Raw genomic sequence first — 16,950 nt, forward strand, 5'->3', positions numbered from 1 at the left:
GAGTCATTCCGAGCCCTGCTTATTCGTTGGGGATTCCAGCGTCTAGTGAGCTGTGAGCTTGCTTTGACTTGGGCCTTATTAATGTTGTACCGCATTAGAGCATTTATAGGCCAATCTTATTTAGGCAGCTACCTTAAAACTACAGAGAGTGAGACCAATACTTGGGATTGCAGAGGGAAACTGCACCTTTTTGAAGACTGCAGCTACCTAGCCCCCACCTCAAATCGACAATTAATCCTTAAGCATCTGTGTGGGTTTGGTGGGAGGAAGATGCATGCATACTTCAGAACATCTGCTTGAATCCTCCTTTTTTTGAGCTTAAAAGATAAATTACTTGAATTGACGTGTTGTCTAGCCAGTTTCTAGCACACAAATAACTTTCCAAGTAGGAAGTAGTTTCAGCTACAGAAAGTAGATGGCATTGTCACTGCAAGGTTTCTCCTTAAAGTCATTGAAAGAGTCTCCCAGCGGATATGTTCTGTTTGGGTTGTTTTCCCAGGAAACCCATGAGCGATGTTTGCACACCACAGCACAGTTCCCTAGGTCAGGAGCAAACTTACCTGATCTTACATGTTGGAGATTTGACATCTTCTGTGATGACTTGACACAGTGACAGCTATTTGGAAAGAAATCTTTTTCTTAGTGAGATAAATTCAGGCTGTGGTCATGTCAGCAAGAAATTAACATAAGGCCCGAGTAAAGTGAACTAGTTTCTCTGTGTTAACACAGAACGTTATATTCATTATGCCCATCAAAACATAGGAGGACTAATTGAGACTGAAAAAATAAAGTCAGCTCCTCTCTGAGGGTTTCCTGGCAGGGCAGCTCACCCACTCTAAGCCTCTTGTCTTCACTGTGGGCCTCTGGGCTGGCACAGAACAGCATCCTGTAAAATTACATTAAATTAGAGAACACTGGGGCAGTATTAATAGCATGTTTTGACATTTTTTCATGGCTCAAAGAGCAATAACTGATTATCTGCTATAAGCTGTGCACTGGAGATACCTAGGAATGAGCAATTCTTTCTGTCTATATTAATCTTTCTATCCATCTGTTGACCAATCATTTGATGTATCAAGCAATCAACTAAATGATCTATGGATCTTCTTTCCTTTCTGCCTGTCAGCCCTCCCACCTATTCTGACCTCTCTTCTTCCAAATTAAGATCTAAACAGGACTTCCTTGGTGGTGCAGTGGTTAAGACTTTGCCTTACAATGCAGGGGTTGCGCATTTGGTCCCTGGTGATCCTGGTCAAGGAACTAAGATCCCACATACCTCACTCCCCAAAAAACAAAAAACATAAAACAGAGACAATATTGTAACAAATTCAATAAAAACTCAAAATGGTCCACATCCCCCCCAACCCCCCCAAAAAAAAAATTTAAGCAAAGCTAGAATCAGACAGTCTCCCAGCAGTTGTGCTCTGAATTCTAATCTTACCTTGGTGGCCCAGAACTTCCGCATCTGTTGAAGGAAGGGCTGAGTGCAGTTGGCAGTTTCTGGCACTTGTAGCTCCTGGATCAGAGCGCCTCTGTTTCGGTCCTGGCTTTATCCCTTCCTGTCTTTGTGACCTTGGGCAGAGTATTTAATCTCACTGTGCCTCAGTTTCCTCATCTGTGAAATTAGGGTCATCATTTTACCCACCAGCTGTTTGGAAGCTCAGATGAGGTGATCTCTGTAAATTGCTTAGAACAGTGTGTGGTGCACATTAAGTGACCAGTATTCACCTGGCTATCATTGCTACCCTGATCTCTATTATTTGTGGACCATAGATGCTTGACCTGCCAGTTAGCTATCCCAGTTTTCTTCCTCCATCTTCACAAGGCTCATAGTCTAGTACTGAGACAAGCATGATTACCTGGTGAAAATAGAAGATAACATGTAACTGGGTATCAGAGGATGAGAAGGGGTTTGCCAGGGAGAGGATGCAGGAGCCATCATAGGCAGAACTGTGTTAGAATGCAGGAGAGAGCTCAGCACGCTTGGTGTACGGCAGTCTATTGTGGCTGGCGTCGAGGATGCTTGTGGGATGATGGAGGTGATGAATGGAGATGAGATCCTGCATCAATATACAGATGGACACCTGGTGCCTCCCAAGACTCCCGCTCTTCAGCACAGTGACTCCCACCGTGGGGGACTAGGCACCCGCGATTCCCCAAAAGTGGGCCCTGAGTTTCGGACCGGCCGTGAGGGACTCATGGATGCATTGTGAAACCCTCACCATTTTCTCCTCAGGACGCGTGCTTCCCCTTTTCTTAATATTGGTATTATTTAACCTTAGGACTCACTTATCCATTGGCCGTGTGTTGGGGGATAAGGTGGCCCAGTTTTTATGCTTCTGATTGAATAGCTAAGCAGCTCATCCTAGCACAGAGAGCTCCACGGTGGGTATTGTGAGGCTTCAGGCCTGGGGTTGCTTCTAACCAATAGTGGGACCTTAAAAGGCACTTTCCTTCTCTAGGTCATGTTTCTTTATCTAGGAGATAAGAGAAGTGGTTTGGGGGTTCTTAGGCACCCCTTTGGGAGTTTGGTGAAGCTTCTAGGAACCCCTTCAAGTTTTTAAATGCCTCATATAAAATACACAGAACTACAAAAGAAACTGTTTCATTGAAAGGAAGATATAAAAATAGTAAATAAATTTGGGGTATGATAATATATGTACATCTTATTAACACATTCATAGCTACTATAAGTTCAAATTATTGATGAGCACAAATGACATTTTGCATTATCTGCAGTAAAAATACCTGGAATTTACATTGAAAACCAACTCACAGGTGCTGTTAATACCAGTGTGGTTTGTGATTTATATTTGTGATTAGAGGAAATGTCATACTTCAGTTAGAGGCTAGTGAAAATAATTATGTAATTATTTTTCCCATCCAAATTTATGGAACCTCGGATTGCACCTTTGGACCATGTATTGGTGATCCACGGAACTCAGGTTACCAATCCTTGGACTTCTAGGATGTTCTTTAGCTGATTCTTTGGCTATCAAATGATGTGGTAATCTTCATAATACTCAATTTCCAAATAAGTGAAAAATGTTAAAATTTCCACTTAATTCATAAAGCTCCTGTCATTTGTTATGCTAAGAACCCAGGTGCTTGGGGAGGTACGGGAGGGGCTTTTATCTGCGGTGTTGACTGCACTGGCGTCTGGTTCAGCATTGCTCGTGGCAGTTGCTCAAGGCGCTCAGTAACGGCAGCTGTGGACGTGTAGGCCACGCAGCTGGTCTCAGGCACTTAGTGACTCCTGAGCCATGGCTACCACGGGACATGCAGGGATAGGGTCCCGTGCGCCTCCGGTCACACTGATCAGCTGATCAGTATATTAATATAACATTGTTAAAGAAAACCTCTTACGTAATATGTGTTGTTGATTCAGGACCCTGAACTCACGGCTCACAGCACTGCGACTCACGCCTGAGTGAAGCTCGTCTAATGCATCAGCGTCCCTAAGCTCAGGGACGCTAGGCAGCACGTCAGCACAACGCTCAGAGGCCGTTTTAAGCAGTGAGGTCACCAGTGAGAAGCACAAAACTGTGAAACGATGGCAGTAAATAGACTGGGAGGAATGCTTGTTTATGGTCCGAGAGCTGAATCAAGAAGGCAGAGCAGAGCCTTGTTTGACCTTAACTGGAGTCATGTGCCTTAGGGGCTCAGACTTTTTGCCTCTCTGCACATGTCCACCAAGAACCACTGAAGTGCTCCCTGTATATTTTTGTTTGGTTGTTTCTTGTCTCTCTGAGTAGTGTGCAGGGTCTTAACTCCTTGACCAGGGGTTGCACCCCTGCCCCTGCAGTGGAAGTGTGGAGTCCTACCACTGGACCTTCAGGGACTTTCCATACTGCCTGTGTTATTTTTGCAGTTACATGTGAATTTTAGTGAGCAGGTGCCTTTGCAGTCCTGGGGATTGACTGTTTACACCAGTATTTCTTTCTGGACCTGAGGTCTAGTTGTGACGCTGCCATTCTGTGTATCTGATTTTGATTTAGTTATTTTATGACTCTGGATCTCTGTTTTCTTCCTCATAAAACAAAGATGTGGGGAAAGATCAGTCGTGGTAGATTTTTTTTTTTTTTAATAGCAGAAATAACTTCATTCATGTAAAACCTCAGGTCGTTGGCTTCCTGCCTCCCCCACAGCTCTTCTCTTCCACCAGTTTTATCAAGAACATACAGAGAACCATTAGGCTAGATTTTCCTGTTAGTTAGATTTTCCCTTTTATTCATTTGACAAATATTTATTGAGCACAATTCTGGATGCTGTTCTTATACCAAATTCACTAAAAAAATGATTAGAACTATTTGTAAATGGCCTGCAAATCACTTTTATTTGTAATTCTTATTAAATAGGTTTTCATCTTTTGACCTCTCTTACTATCAAATGGTCCAAATAATCTTTCAAATTCACTGTTTTTTCAGATTCATCAGATTCACTGAGGAGCGCTATTCAGGCTTCACTCACCCTGGTCTGGGAATCCTTCATCTCTGAGATTAGAACCAAAAATACCCTCCTCGGTGGTCACTTCTGAAGGTAGGTCATTTGGAAAGCAGGGCCCACACCCACAAGCTAAACCCGTTTAAGGTGACACCCAGTATTTTCCTGGGCATCCGTCATTTTGGGGGTTGTGCTTAACTTCTCTACTAGAAGGTAATCATGATGGGGATGCCTTTTCCTTCTGGTGAATTCATTTCAAAACCTATGTGTTCAAGAGTAGCAAAATAATGTAGGAGTATGTATTGACAATCTTGAAGTCCCCTTCTGCTAGTTTTAAAGAACATTATAATTTTTACATATGGCAGTTGATGTGTGATTTTTCTTAGTCTTCTGTGCATGAAAACTAAAAGCACAATTTGTTAAGATTATAACTAGTTCTTCAGAGGAGATTCATTCCTCTAAGAGGAAAGAAGGGCATTGCCAGTAGATTTGGATCGGTTGGTTTTCACCTAGGGAATGTACTTTAATCATGAGATCTTCAGATTTATCAGAACAGTGTTAATCTTCAGTGAGGGAATCCTTCATCATTGGCATTTCTGTCCTTTAGAGAAAAAAAACAGGATTTTTCTCTGAAATGCCTTTTTAATTATGAAATGATGAGGTTGAATTATTTCTATTTCTGTACTAAGAACTGGCTTAAGGAAGGCATGGAGATGTGTGGTAGCTTCAGTTTTAATTTGATATGGATTATTTCATGTTGACAATCATAGGTTTTTAATCAATCTGTTGATGTTCAGATGGTCGGGGCAAAAGGACATGGTCTGCAAGGGAACCCTATTCCAGCCGATACCTTGGTGGTTCCAGTGAGCTCTGCTTCTCATCACGCAGGCTCCATACATTCCCCTCCTCACTGGCTCTAGACTTGACCATGCAGCTCGCTTTGGTCAACAGGACATTACAAGATATAAGCACTGGCTTGGTGAACACTGGGACATTAGGCCTTGTCCTCTTGGAATGTTCCTTGGTGCTGTAGAAAAGCTTACCCAGGACTCTTAAATGATTGGCTCTGTGGCGAGAAACCCTGAAGGATGAGGCCATCTTGAATGTTCCAGCCCCAATCCACCTTCTAACTGAACGTTGCCTATGGAGTGACCTCACCTACACCATGTTGAATAAAACTGCTCAGCTGAGCCCAACCAATCCAGGGAATTGTAAGAAACAATCAATTATTGTTGTCTTAAGTCACTGAGTTTTGCCGTGGTTAGTTGCATTGCAGTCGATAACAGAAATTATGCCCTACTTTAAAAAATGTGTCCAAAGGGATATTATTCTGTGAATGTTCATAGAAGACATTGTTCATTTCCTAATGCTGTGATGCTGTAATGCCACTAGAGGTACAGTGAGCAAGGGTAGGCATGTGTGTGTGCACGCGTGCGTGTGTATGTGTATGTGTGTGTGAACTAAAGTTGTGGGATCCTTTCGTCCACCATTGCAACTGAGTGTTATACATGCAATATTTTTATTTTCATGAAGGATATACCTGAAGAAGATACCTTGGAAAGTAATCACTCTCTTATTCATTCATGTTATGGAAGGTACTGAGAAGTGTAAAGCAAAGAGCTATCACCTAGAGTCCCACCACCCAGAGGCCAACTTTGGGAAGTTTTCATTTTGTAACAGTAATTAACATAGTAAAAAGCTTTCCTTGATTTTTCTTTGAAATTCAAGTATATAAATTATATCCATTGAGAGTGTAGATGTTCTAATATCCTTATACAAGTGGTTTTAAACACGTGCTCAGATCTAAATTAGTATTTATAACTTGGCTTAAACTTATAATTGCTATAAGTCAATATCTAAGTTTTTAGTAAGTGCCACTGTATAAATTTACTTTCTTCCTTCCTCTTCCCTCTTGACCTTGAAACTCAGATGAAATATCATAGAAAGCATGATTTCCTCCTTCATGTTGGAGGAAACTGGAAGGAAACTATCTTTGAGATAGTCTGCCCCAAGGATACAAAATTAGAGCTTTCCTCTGGGTTTGCATCCTCCCCCTTCTGTTTCCAGCACCCACAATATTCTGAGTTCTTTGTGCTTAAGAGAAAAACTAGGAAGACTCCTTCATGATCCAAATAGTCCCGCTAAGAGGCTTATTGTACTCTCAGGTGTTCATTTCATTACAGATGGTGCATTTGTTATGAATATGCTAGGTAAGAAAGAAGCAAAAGAGCGTTTGAATGCCTTCTTACCATCTTCTTCCCTCTGTGCCCTTCTCTGATCCCTTCTGCCCTCCTTCCAAGCTTTTTGTTTGCTTGTTGTGTTTCCAAATATTAGTAAGTTGAGGTCTTGTTCACCTGTCAGACGTCTTGCCCATGACCTATGGTTGGGATGATTTTTTTCCATTATTTTAAATATGAGAGTTTGAAACATTAATGGCACTGCATACCTAGCACTGCATGTTTTTCCTCCTTAATAATCAGTTTACGGAAGTTTGAGATCTGGTGGCTTCTGCCACTGAGTAGGTAAGTCCTGCTGTAGGATAGAATAGAATAATTTTGAACTGCAAAATTTTAGATCATTATATTCTGTTTCATTTCAAGATGTTAAGGTAGGAAGGGGTTGTTGAAATGATATAGATAGTGCAACCCTACCATTCCTTTTTTTTTTTTTTTTCTGTTTAACGAAACCAAAGGTGAGGGCCATTCTTTAATTCATCACTTGATCACTGTTTATGGGATGCCCTAGGTTTGCCTCTCGGAGAAGGCAATGGCAACCCACTCCAGTGTTCTTGCCTGGAGAATCCTAGGGACGGGGGAGCCTGGTGGGCTGCCGTCCATGGGGTCGCACAGAGTCGGACACGACTGAAGCGACTCAGCGGCAGCAGCAGCACGTTTGCCTCTCTCGGAGCTGCTGCTGGGTGTGGGAAGTAAGGAAGTGAAATGATTTGCTTAGTGACACAGATGGAGTTTTGGCAGCACCAGAACTTCAAAACAGGCCTCCATTTCTTTGAGGTGTTACTTTATAACAAATTTCCAGTCTTGATTTTTTTTTTTTTTAAGTTGGTATTTCCTGTAATGGAGTAAGATGAGTCCATAGATGTTTATACAAGATTTATGAGTTTTAGAATAATTGACTATATGTATGTTGTCAAAGCTAGAAAATTTGACTTATATATGTATAACTGAATCACTTAGCTGTATGTCAGAAATTAACACAATATTGTAAATCAACTACACCTCAATAAAATAAATTTTAAAAATGAAGTTATTTTCTTTATGCTGATACAAAGGTACTTTTTGCTTTTTTTGAATTACCGGTGTTTAAAAAAACAACCTAAAAGAGTGGAATTTTGTGTCAGTCCCCTGCTGGGTTGCATGACTTATGTCCCTTTTACTGTTGAAAGTTTTTAGCAAACTTCAAAGCTGGATAAGAAACTTAAATGTCTTCTTATTTGAGTTCATTGGACAGATGAAGAAATCACGGCAAGGGCAGGTTACTTGCTGACGTTCATAGAGCACGTTCAGTGCCAAGAGACTTAGACGTTCCATTGTTTGACTTGAAGTACAGTACATTTTTCCTTGGGTGTGGAGTCATTGCTGGCAGGGCAGGTACCACACGCGCGCACACACATGCGCACAGCCACACACACACGTCCACACTCTCACATGTTCTTCATGACGAATCTGTTTTCAGAGCCATGGGTTGTGCACTGTCTTCTCCCAAAGCTACTCTGAGATGAGGATGGGGTGCCCTCACCTGTTGGGTGGTCCCAGGAGGCACCAGTGGGGGGCACATGAGACAAGGAGACGGGCGATAGCGGGCGTGGGCAGGCAGAGCCCACCGGGGCAGTAGGGTCTCCTGCCGCGGAGCACTGTCTTTGCAGAGGGTGTAGCATAAGTTCCCAGCGGCCCCCTGCAGGGGTGACAAGTGGGCGGTCTGTGTCCCTGACTTTCCTGAAGGTCTTCCTCATAGGAACGTGATGGAAGGCCCAGGAGCAGAGCCTCCGGCCCTAGAGGCAGGCCTCGTGGGTGCATGTGGGAGCTGAGCACCTGGAGAAGGGGGAGCGGGGTGCCGCCTGTGGAGGGGCCACGTCTGCAGGCCCCGGGGGGGACTGGGCTGTGAGCGGAGGTCTACGTGCAGTGTGGCTCTGACAGGGGCCCGGTCTCAGCTCTTCTCTGTTCTTCTGTGTGCCCAGGGGCTTGGAGGAGGAGGACGGCGCTGGGCAGTAGGTGCCCCTGCGACGCTGGCGGCAGCGGGCAGCCTCTGTTCCCCTCAATGCCAACCCCCCTCCACCTGCTCCTGCGTGCAGACGGAGCGTTAGATGCTTGTGTTGCTGGACTTCCTTGCCCTCTGGTGTCCGGATGGATTCGGACATGAGAAGGCTGTAGAGGCGATGGGAGAGAACCGTGAAGTCAGTCTCTGTCCCCCAGGTCTCTTCTTGCCATCAGGCTGGTGGTTTTCTCCGTCACCCTGTTGGAAGCCTCAGAGTGTTGGGCTGCCCCTCCCGCAGCCACAGCTCTTTCTTGCGTCCCCTTGGCTCTGCTGCTTGGCCCCTGGCCTTCGCATTCCCTTATTGTTTCCCCCGGCCCCACCACACCCGGTAAATAATCCCTTATTCAGTGTCCTCAGTGTCTCCTGTGTGCCTTCCATCTGCTTCCTGCTGGGCTTGGCTGAAACACTGGTTTGAAGAGTTTGCTCTCCAGACAGAATTGAGTGAGATGAAACAGCTAGAGATGGTCTGAAGATACAAGATAATGAAGTGTAAATTGTACTTAGCCCTAAGGACACTCAGCATGTGGGATACGTTAACAAAAGAAGGGGTGCTTATGAAAGAAGACAGTTTTGGAGGGCTGTCTTAGGTTGTAATTGGTGAACTTTTCTTTTTTTGGTCTACTCTATGGGTAGCTCTGTTTCAGTTGTGACTTGAAAATTAGAAGTTCTGCCTTATTATGATCATGTATGCAGTTAATTATAATGTATTTGACCCCGTAAGGTGGAATAATAGATAATTCAGAGAAACAGAAGACTGAAGTGGATCTACCTATCTGGAAATTTCAGAGATTTCTCTCATGTATTTTAATTTTAGATAAGTAAGTCAATTCCTCCTAATTTCTTATATTTCTCATCCCTCTAATGGGTTATAATCCAGTTTTTGGAAGATTTTTTAAAAAGCTGATGTGAAAGGCATTTCAAGCTGCTTAGAATAAAGTGCTGTAGCAACAGAAAGCACTGATTTTGTACTTATTTACAGAGGGCCCCCTGTGAGTCAGGCATTTAGCTAAGCACCATGGAGTCAGTAATGAATAGTATTTGATCACTGCTTTCAAGGAAATTACAACATAGTTGGGAAAATAGACTTCAAACAAATAATTATGATAAATATTTTAAGTATTATAAGTGTCTACAGGGTATTATGTATATCTAAATGAGGGTGTAGTTAAGCTTGTGAGTGTCAGATATTTCTTCATGGAACAAGTGACATTGAGCTGGGTCTTGAAGGATAGTCGTTTCCCAGGGAAAGAAAGGGGGGATGGTATGAAAGAAGGTATGGAATTTCCTGGTAGGTTGGAGAATCAGTGAGGCATATGATTATTTGGCCAAAATGCTGGCTGCCTCTGAAGGAGTGCCTGTGCTTGAGGCCAAGGGAGAGAACAGCAATCTGATCCCTAAAACTTATCACTTAAAATAATGCAGAAGGCACACACACTTTAAATGTTAGGAATGAAGACAAAACAGAAATAATGTCTTTAAGAACCTTTAGACATTGAAATATTGCTAGACCTCATGGAGCACGTGTTCTAAATACTGAGCAATGCATATTTCTAATTCATGAGCATCTCAAAGGAAGGGGAGCAACCCATTGGTACCTTCTATCAGTATGTTACTTTGCCCAGATTTGTGTGCATTTACACCAGATTTATCACCATATAATTACTTTGTTTCAGTTTAGAATTATGTAAAGTAAGGAAATATGGTGGATTGCCTTTTCAGTTGCTAAGGATTATGTTAGCATCCATATTTCATGATCACCTGGGAGAATATATCTGACATCCTTACTGTAAGAGACAGTTGAGCCTTCTTCCTTCTAATTATTCTAGTCCCTATAACTTTAGGAGAACATATCTGACATCCTTACTGTAAGAGACAGTTGAGCCTTCTTCCTTCTAATTATTCTAGTCCCTAAAACTTTAGGCTCAGTAGCTTGATGTCCTAAGGTAGGGACTTGGTGACAACTGTTTTATCAATATCCGATTTTCAGACACAGTGAATTTCCAAGTGCTGCTTACTACATGGGACACTGATAAACAAGAATCCTTCTGCAGAGGTGTGAACAAAATGGTATAACACATGGATATTAGAGCAAAAGCCTTTGTGAACAGAAAGCTTTTAATCTGCTCATAGTCAAGGTCATTTTATTGTCAGGAAATTGAAGTTTGTGAATTATAGACACAGGAACAAAGTCCGATCAAGTGTCATGGAACTAGAGGGGAGAAGCCCAGGATTAAGCTTAAACTCCCCTGTCCTGCAGGGACTGCATCTCTGCTTTATTCTTTCCTTATCCTGTTTGGTACCTTGTTCTATTTCTGCTTTAGTTATCTCTTGCTTTGTAACAAATTACCTCAAAACTTATTGGCTTAAAACAACCACCACCATTTAATATCCCTCAGAAGTCTGTAGGCTAACTGGGCTCAGCTGGGGGTGGTTCTTCTGCTCCAAATGGTGTTGCTGGGGCTGTGGTTCTCTGCAGGTTGTCTGCTGGGGCTGTGGTTCTCTGCAGGTTCAGATGAGTCAGGGACCCTGGCTGACACTCCCACATGGCAGGCGGTTGGTGCTGGCTGTGGACTGGGAGTCCCCCTGGGATGCCAGTGGACCCCTGAGTGCTCTTTCATGTAGGTTTTGTCCCTGTGGCTTGGGCTTCTCTCAGCCTGGAGGCTTGATTACAAGAGTGGGCATTACAAATATGCAAAAGCAAAAGTTACCAGGTGCTTGAAGGCTAGGGCTCAGAAATCTTGGATGACCATCCCCACTGCATTTTGTTGGTCAAAGCATTCCCAGGGCCAGCTGCCTGGAGAGGGGAAACAGACTTGGGAAGAGTGACAATTTACAGTTTTTTTTTCCTTTTTTGTACGTGACTCAATATGACCAACATAATGTCCCTCAGGCCCCAGTCTTCACACAAACAGTTTAGTTCAGTGTTCATCACTAATTGGATATAGCCTCTGTGTGCCTTGTGTCTTCCCTTGTGGCTCAGCCGGTAAAGAATCCTCCTGCAATACAGGAGACCTGGGTTCAATCCCTGGTTGGGTAGATCCTCTGGAGAAGGGAAAGGCTACCCACTGCAGTGTTCTGGCCTGGAGAATACCATGGACTGTATAGTTCATGGGGTCGCAAAGAGTCGGATATGACTAAGCGACTTTCACTTCACTTCACTTTACTTTGCTTCTGTGTCTGCGGCCTCTGTGTCAGCATCAAATGCTCCCAAGTTCAGATGCTTCCAAGAGACACTCGTTGGCTGCTGGTTGTCCACTCACCAGTGGGTTGAGACGCCCAAGTCTTGTGTTACTGAGGATTCTGTTTGAGGGCCAGGGTAGGGGGATTATGTCATGAGAAGTGTGGGAGGAGTAGGCAGTGGCAACTGAGAGCATTAGTGGGATTTGGAGGAACTCGCAGATCCTCTCCATTCTGCCGAGGCTAGAGAGGTCTTTCCTTTCCACGTCCCAGCAAAGCTCTGCTTGATCTGCCTTCTGATCTCTTGTATCACCCTCGCCTTGCTTTGCTTTGGTTTTTTGTTACTTCTGTGCACCACTCTCCCTCCCACCCTGTGTCCTCCCATGTCCACGGACAGGAGGCCTCTCCTCTCTCCCCACCTGTCAAGGGTAAGTCACCTTCTGACTTACCCTTCAGACCTCAGCCAAGTGTCACTTCCGCAGGGGAGCGTGGAATCTTTTGGACCGCATCTCATCCCTGTTCCATCTGTGTTTCCTTCATCGCACTGATCAGAGTTTGTCATCTGGGGCCTGTGTGGCTGCTTGATCACCATCTGCCTCGCACTGTGGGCTTTAGAGGCAAAGGCCTGTGTTTGCGATCCTCAAGGCGAGTGGCTGCATGGGACTCCACTGTGGTGCTGTCAGTTATTTGTGGTTTGAGTGATTTGAAAGTTAGAAGTAGTTGCCTTGCAAAGGTAAGGAGTACGAGGAGAGAGAAGTTGTCTTGATGAGAGAAGTTAAGAGCAACCTGCTTTGGGTACTACAGGGACGCCCTTTCTCAGGAAACCCCGCCACACCGTGGTATTGAGGAGTCACTGAAGTCCTGTCATTAAGAACATAGTGGTGGACTTCCCTGGCTGTCCAGTGGTTAAGAATGTGCCTGCCAATGCAGGGGAAACGGGTTCAATCCCTGGTCTGGGAAGATTCCACATACGAGGCAACTAAGCCTGTGTGCCAAACTTCTGAGCCTTGTGTGCCGTACAGCCCATGCTCACAACGAGGGGCCTGTGCACTGCAGTGAAGAGCAGCGGCTGCTGTCTGCAACCAGAAAGCCCGTGCCCAGCAAAGACCCCGCACCACCAAGAAGAAAGCAACAACAACAACAGCAAAGGAGATACTGTAGACGCTGTGTGGTAGTTTCTGGAATGCAGCAGGAACTCCCGCCTAAAAATAGACAATAAGTGCCTAATTAAAAGCCAGCTTCTTTTTTCTTTGTTGCTTCCAGCCCCCTGTGGCCCCAGTTCCATACACAGAGGTTTCAGTGGGCAAACTTGGTGCCTGTGGGGCCGGGACAGCTCATCCCATTCCTGCTGACTCTCCATGAGGCCAGGGTCTTGTCTGACTGTAAGTCAAAGATCAGTTAGATTACAGCTTGGGATGAGATGTGCCTGTGGGCATAATCTTGAGATAACCACAGCTGTTACTTTTTGTCCAATTCTGTCACACACCATCTAAAAACAAAGTGAATGTGGAAGAATCAAAATGGCAGAAGAGAAATAGAAAGAGTAAGAAATAACTGAGATTGTGTTTTACTCAAAGATTCTGTGTACTATGAATTCTAGGGTTTTTCAGTTCCACACTTTCAGAGATTAAGATGGAGGGTAATATTGTTTCAGTTAATTTATTTCACTGAAATAACTTAATTTAGTAAATATGTATTGAATATTTGTATCTTAGTGGAGGGTATAAGAACAAATACAAGTTGGTCCATGACCTTGAAGTTTACACCTGCCACAGAAACATGGTATGTGTCTGTGCCACTAGATCCTAGTAATTAAGCGGTCGATAAAGAGGGCTGGATAGGACCTGATTAGGGGCTGGGGTAGCTGTGAATGTCTTTATAGGGCGAGCATGGCGAGCTGGTCTCCACGGTTGAGTAGATTTAGGACAGTTTGCATAGAAGGGAGGGCACTATAGGCTGGGAAAGCGCCGTGTGTGAAAGTTAAGGGTGAGAGAAGGAGCAGGAAGGCCCTGTCACTCTGCAAGGGCAGTGAGTGCCTGTGCGTAGGTACAAGAAGTTAGAGAACAGAGGGCTGTGGAGGGGCCTCAGCTTTTGGGTGAGACCCTCGAAGGCCAGGTTGAGTGAGTGAGTGATGGTCGCTCAGTCGTGTCCGACCCTCTGCAATCCCATGGACTGTAGCCTGCAAGGCTCCTCTGTGCATGGGACTTTCCAGACCAGATACTGGAGTGGGTTGCCATTCCCTTCTCCAGGGGATCTTTCCCACCCAGCAATTGAACCCAGGTCTCCTGCCTTGCCGGCAGGTTCTTTACCATCTGAGCCACCGGGGAATCCTAGGAGGCCAGGTTACAGGCACTGAATGCTTGGGAGCAGGGGAAGTCACATAAAAAAATCTGTGCTTTCAGAACATTATTTTGATGACAGTTGTCAAGGGGTTTTGATGAGGGAGAGCCTGAAGCCAGGGAGACTGCCTGGGAGGCTGTAGTGCCGGCATCACAGCGGTGGGTGGCACAGAGGGGCTGGAGAAGCAGAAGAAGGGAAGCGAACAAAACAGGGCTCACCTCCCACACAGCTCGTAGGAATGTAAATTGGCACAGCCACTATGGAGAACGGTACGGAGGTTCCGTAAAAATCTAAAAATGGAGCTACCATATAACCCTGCAGTCCCACTCCTGGACATATATCCAGAAAAGAGGAAACTCTAATTCAAGAAGATACATGCACCCTGATGCTCACAGCACACTGTTCACAACAGCCAAGACATGGAAGCCAGCTAAATGCCCACCAACAGGTGAATGGATAAAGACATGGCACATATAAATGGTTAATATGTATAACGTATATGCATTATACACACATACTTTTATGTATATATAAAAAATGGAATATTGCTCAGCCATAAAACAATGATGTCATTTGCAGCAGTATTGATGGACCTAGAGATTATCATACTAAGTGAAGGAAGTCAGAAAGAGAAAGACAAATATCATGTGATATCACTCGTATGTGAAATCTGAAATAATAATACAAATCAAATTTACAAAACAGAAACAGATTCAGGCATAGAAAATATGTGGTTACCAAAGGGGAAAGGGGGTTGAGGGATAAATTAGAAGTTTGGGATTAGCAAATACACACTGCTGTGTATAAAACAGATAAACAACAAAGACCTGCACAGCACAGGGAACTGCAGTCAACATCTTGTGATAACCTACAATGGAAAAGAATCTAAAGAAGATACACACACACACACACACACACACACGTCTGTATAACTGAACCATTTTGCAGTATACCTGAAACATTGTAAATCAAGTATACTTCAGTAAAATTAAAAAAATACAATACTGCACTCTTACGGAAGAATCGAGTTCAAAGGAAGAACTGGTAGTTCCATGTCTGGATTCCCAGTGGAGAAGACAAGGACGAAACAAAGGGATACTGAGCCTGGGTGAATGGAAGCTTAGTTCCACAATTGCCAGGACCAAGGTTGGGGATGGATGCTCAGGTGGCATGGACCGGAGAAATGAGGTGTCTGACAGCAGTGGCAGATAACTGGGTGTAGTTGAAAGATAAAGGCTGGGGATATAAATCAGCACATCAGCAGAACCCTGGGGACTGAATAAACCCATAGAATACAAACGTGGAGTTGTACTAGATATTTAAATAGGAAAATAAATAACTTGTATAGTGAAACCTTCAAATACGGACATCTAGTCGACTAGCGAGTTACTGGTTGGTGTAGAAAGCACCCCCAGTTTCCCAGTGTGTATTGCTGTCTCCCTCTGGTCCGCTCCTGGCCCCCTCAGCCTGGGGTCGGCCCGGCTCGCCTGCGTCCTCAGCTGACCGCAGTCTCGCTCCACACGGCAGCCCAGGTGAGCCTTTCTGTCCGGTCCGCGGCTCTGCTCCTGACCTGCAGGGGCTTCCGGCTGCACGCGGAGCAGGAGCCGAAGCCTTTCGGGGGCCGTGGGCTGCCCGGTGCCTCTCCTGGGGCTGGTTCCCGCGCTCACGCCATGACGCCCCCTTGCGGCTGCCGCTCCCCACACTCGTGGGCATGCTGACCCTGCGGCCTCCGCGTGTTTCCCCTTGGCTCGGAACGCTTTTCTCCTCGGTGTCTGTAGGACTTGTTCCCTTGCCTCCTCCAGGCCTTCACTAGCTGGGCCTTCCTTTGCCCTCCTCTTGAACGTGGTCGCCCCTGCACTTCGGGTCCAGGATGCTGCCCTCCTTCAGCCTTTCCCCGCCGTGCTTTGGTACCTTCCAACACCCAGGCTGTTTGCTTACCTGTGTGCTGTCAGTCTGCCCCTCCAGAGCGGTGTTCAGGGGAGCAGGGATTTCTTCCTGTATCCCTCTCCGTGACATCCTCAGTACCACCACAGCGAAGGGACTCAGTAATCACTTGTTAGGCAGATGAACAAAATTCTGATAGAAGCTGCTTTTTCCAGAACAATTGTGACATCTTTGAGATCAACTGTCAGTAATTTTTATCTTCATATCAGCGCTCCGTAAATGTTGAAGGAGTGGATAGAACCTAAAATGTAAAAATGCTATCTCGCTTTATCTAGTTCCAGAAATTTCCATTGCAAAATGGAACCTTTAAAGGTGGTGCGTGGATGGGGTATGGAGGAATAGTTTCGCTTCATTTAGCTGACCTTCCACTTGGGCTTCAGAATTCACATAGTGGTTTGGCAATTCTTTCGTTAATACTGTGATTATTAATTGGGTGCTATTTTAATATTTGGCCCCTAAACTCTCAGCTGATGTTTTAGGAGATTATACTATACAGGGTGCAGAAATTGCTGGGGCTGTCTGCATCTGTTCATGGCCAAGTAAGGGATAGCATTGGCAAGGAACAGAGGGTGAATTCAGTTGTGCCTCTGGGAGTCACAGTAGAGATGGTTCATGGTCTCTGGGAAACAGCTGCCCGGGCTTCCTTCCGCAGAAGGGATCTTGATTTGGTTACCTGATGGGTGCTTTATATAAATAAAATAAACAACCTTGAGAGGCTGGTGTGTGTGGGGGAGTGGGGGGCGGTTGGTGTTAAAAAGAGAAAGGAAGAACCAT

At 44.8% G+C, this 16,950-nt stretch overlaps 1 protein-coding gene across 7 annotated transcripts in view; it reads left to right on the forward strand.

Moving 5' to 3' along the window:
• Positions 1 to 16,950, forward strand: part of PLCB4 (phospholipase C beta 4) — a 473,260-nt gene that overhangs the window by 78,028 nt on the left and 378,282 nt on the right. For all 7 annotated transcript variants that reach the window (XM_055543369.1, XM_055543377.1, XM_055543373.1 and 4 more), the window contains exon 2: positions 4,428 to 4,539. The gene's annotated coding sequence lies outside the window, so the exon portion shown is untranslated. The remainder of the gene's footprint in view (positions 1 to 4,427; positions 4,540 to 16,950) is intronic.

This window comes from Bubalus kerabau, chromosome 13 (genome assembly GCF_029407905.1).
Source record: "Bubalus kerabau isolate K-KA32 ecotype Philippines breed swamp buffalo chromosome 13, PCC_UOA_SB_1v2, whole genome shotgun sequence".
Taxonomy (NCBI): Eukaryota; Metazoa; Chordata; class Mammalia; order Artiodactyla; family Bovidae; genus Bubalus; species Bubalus kerabau.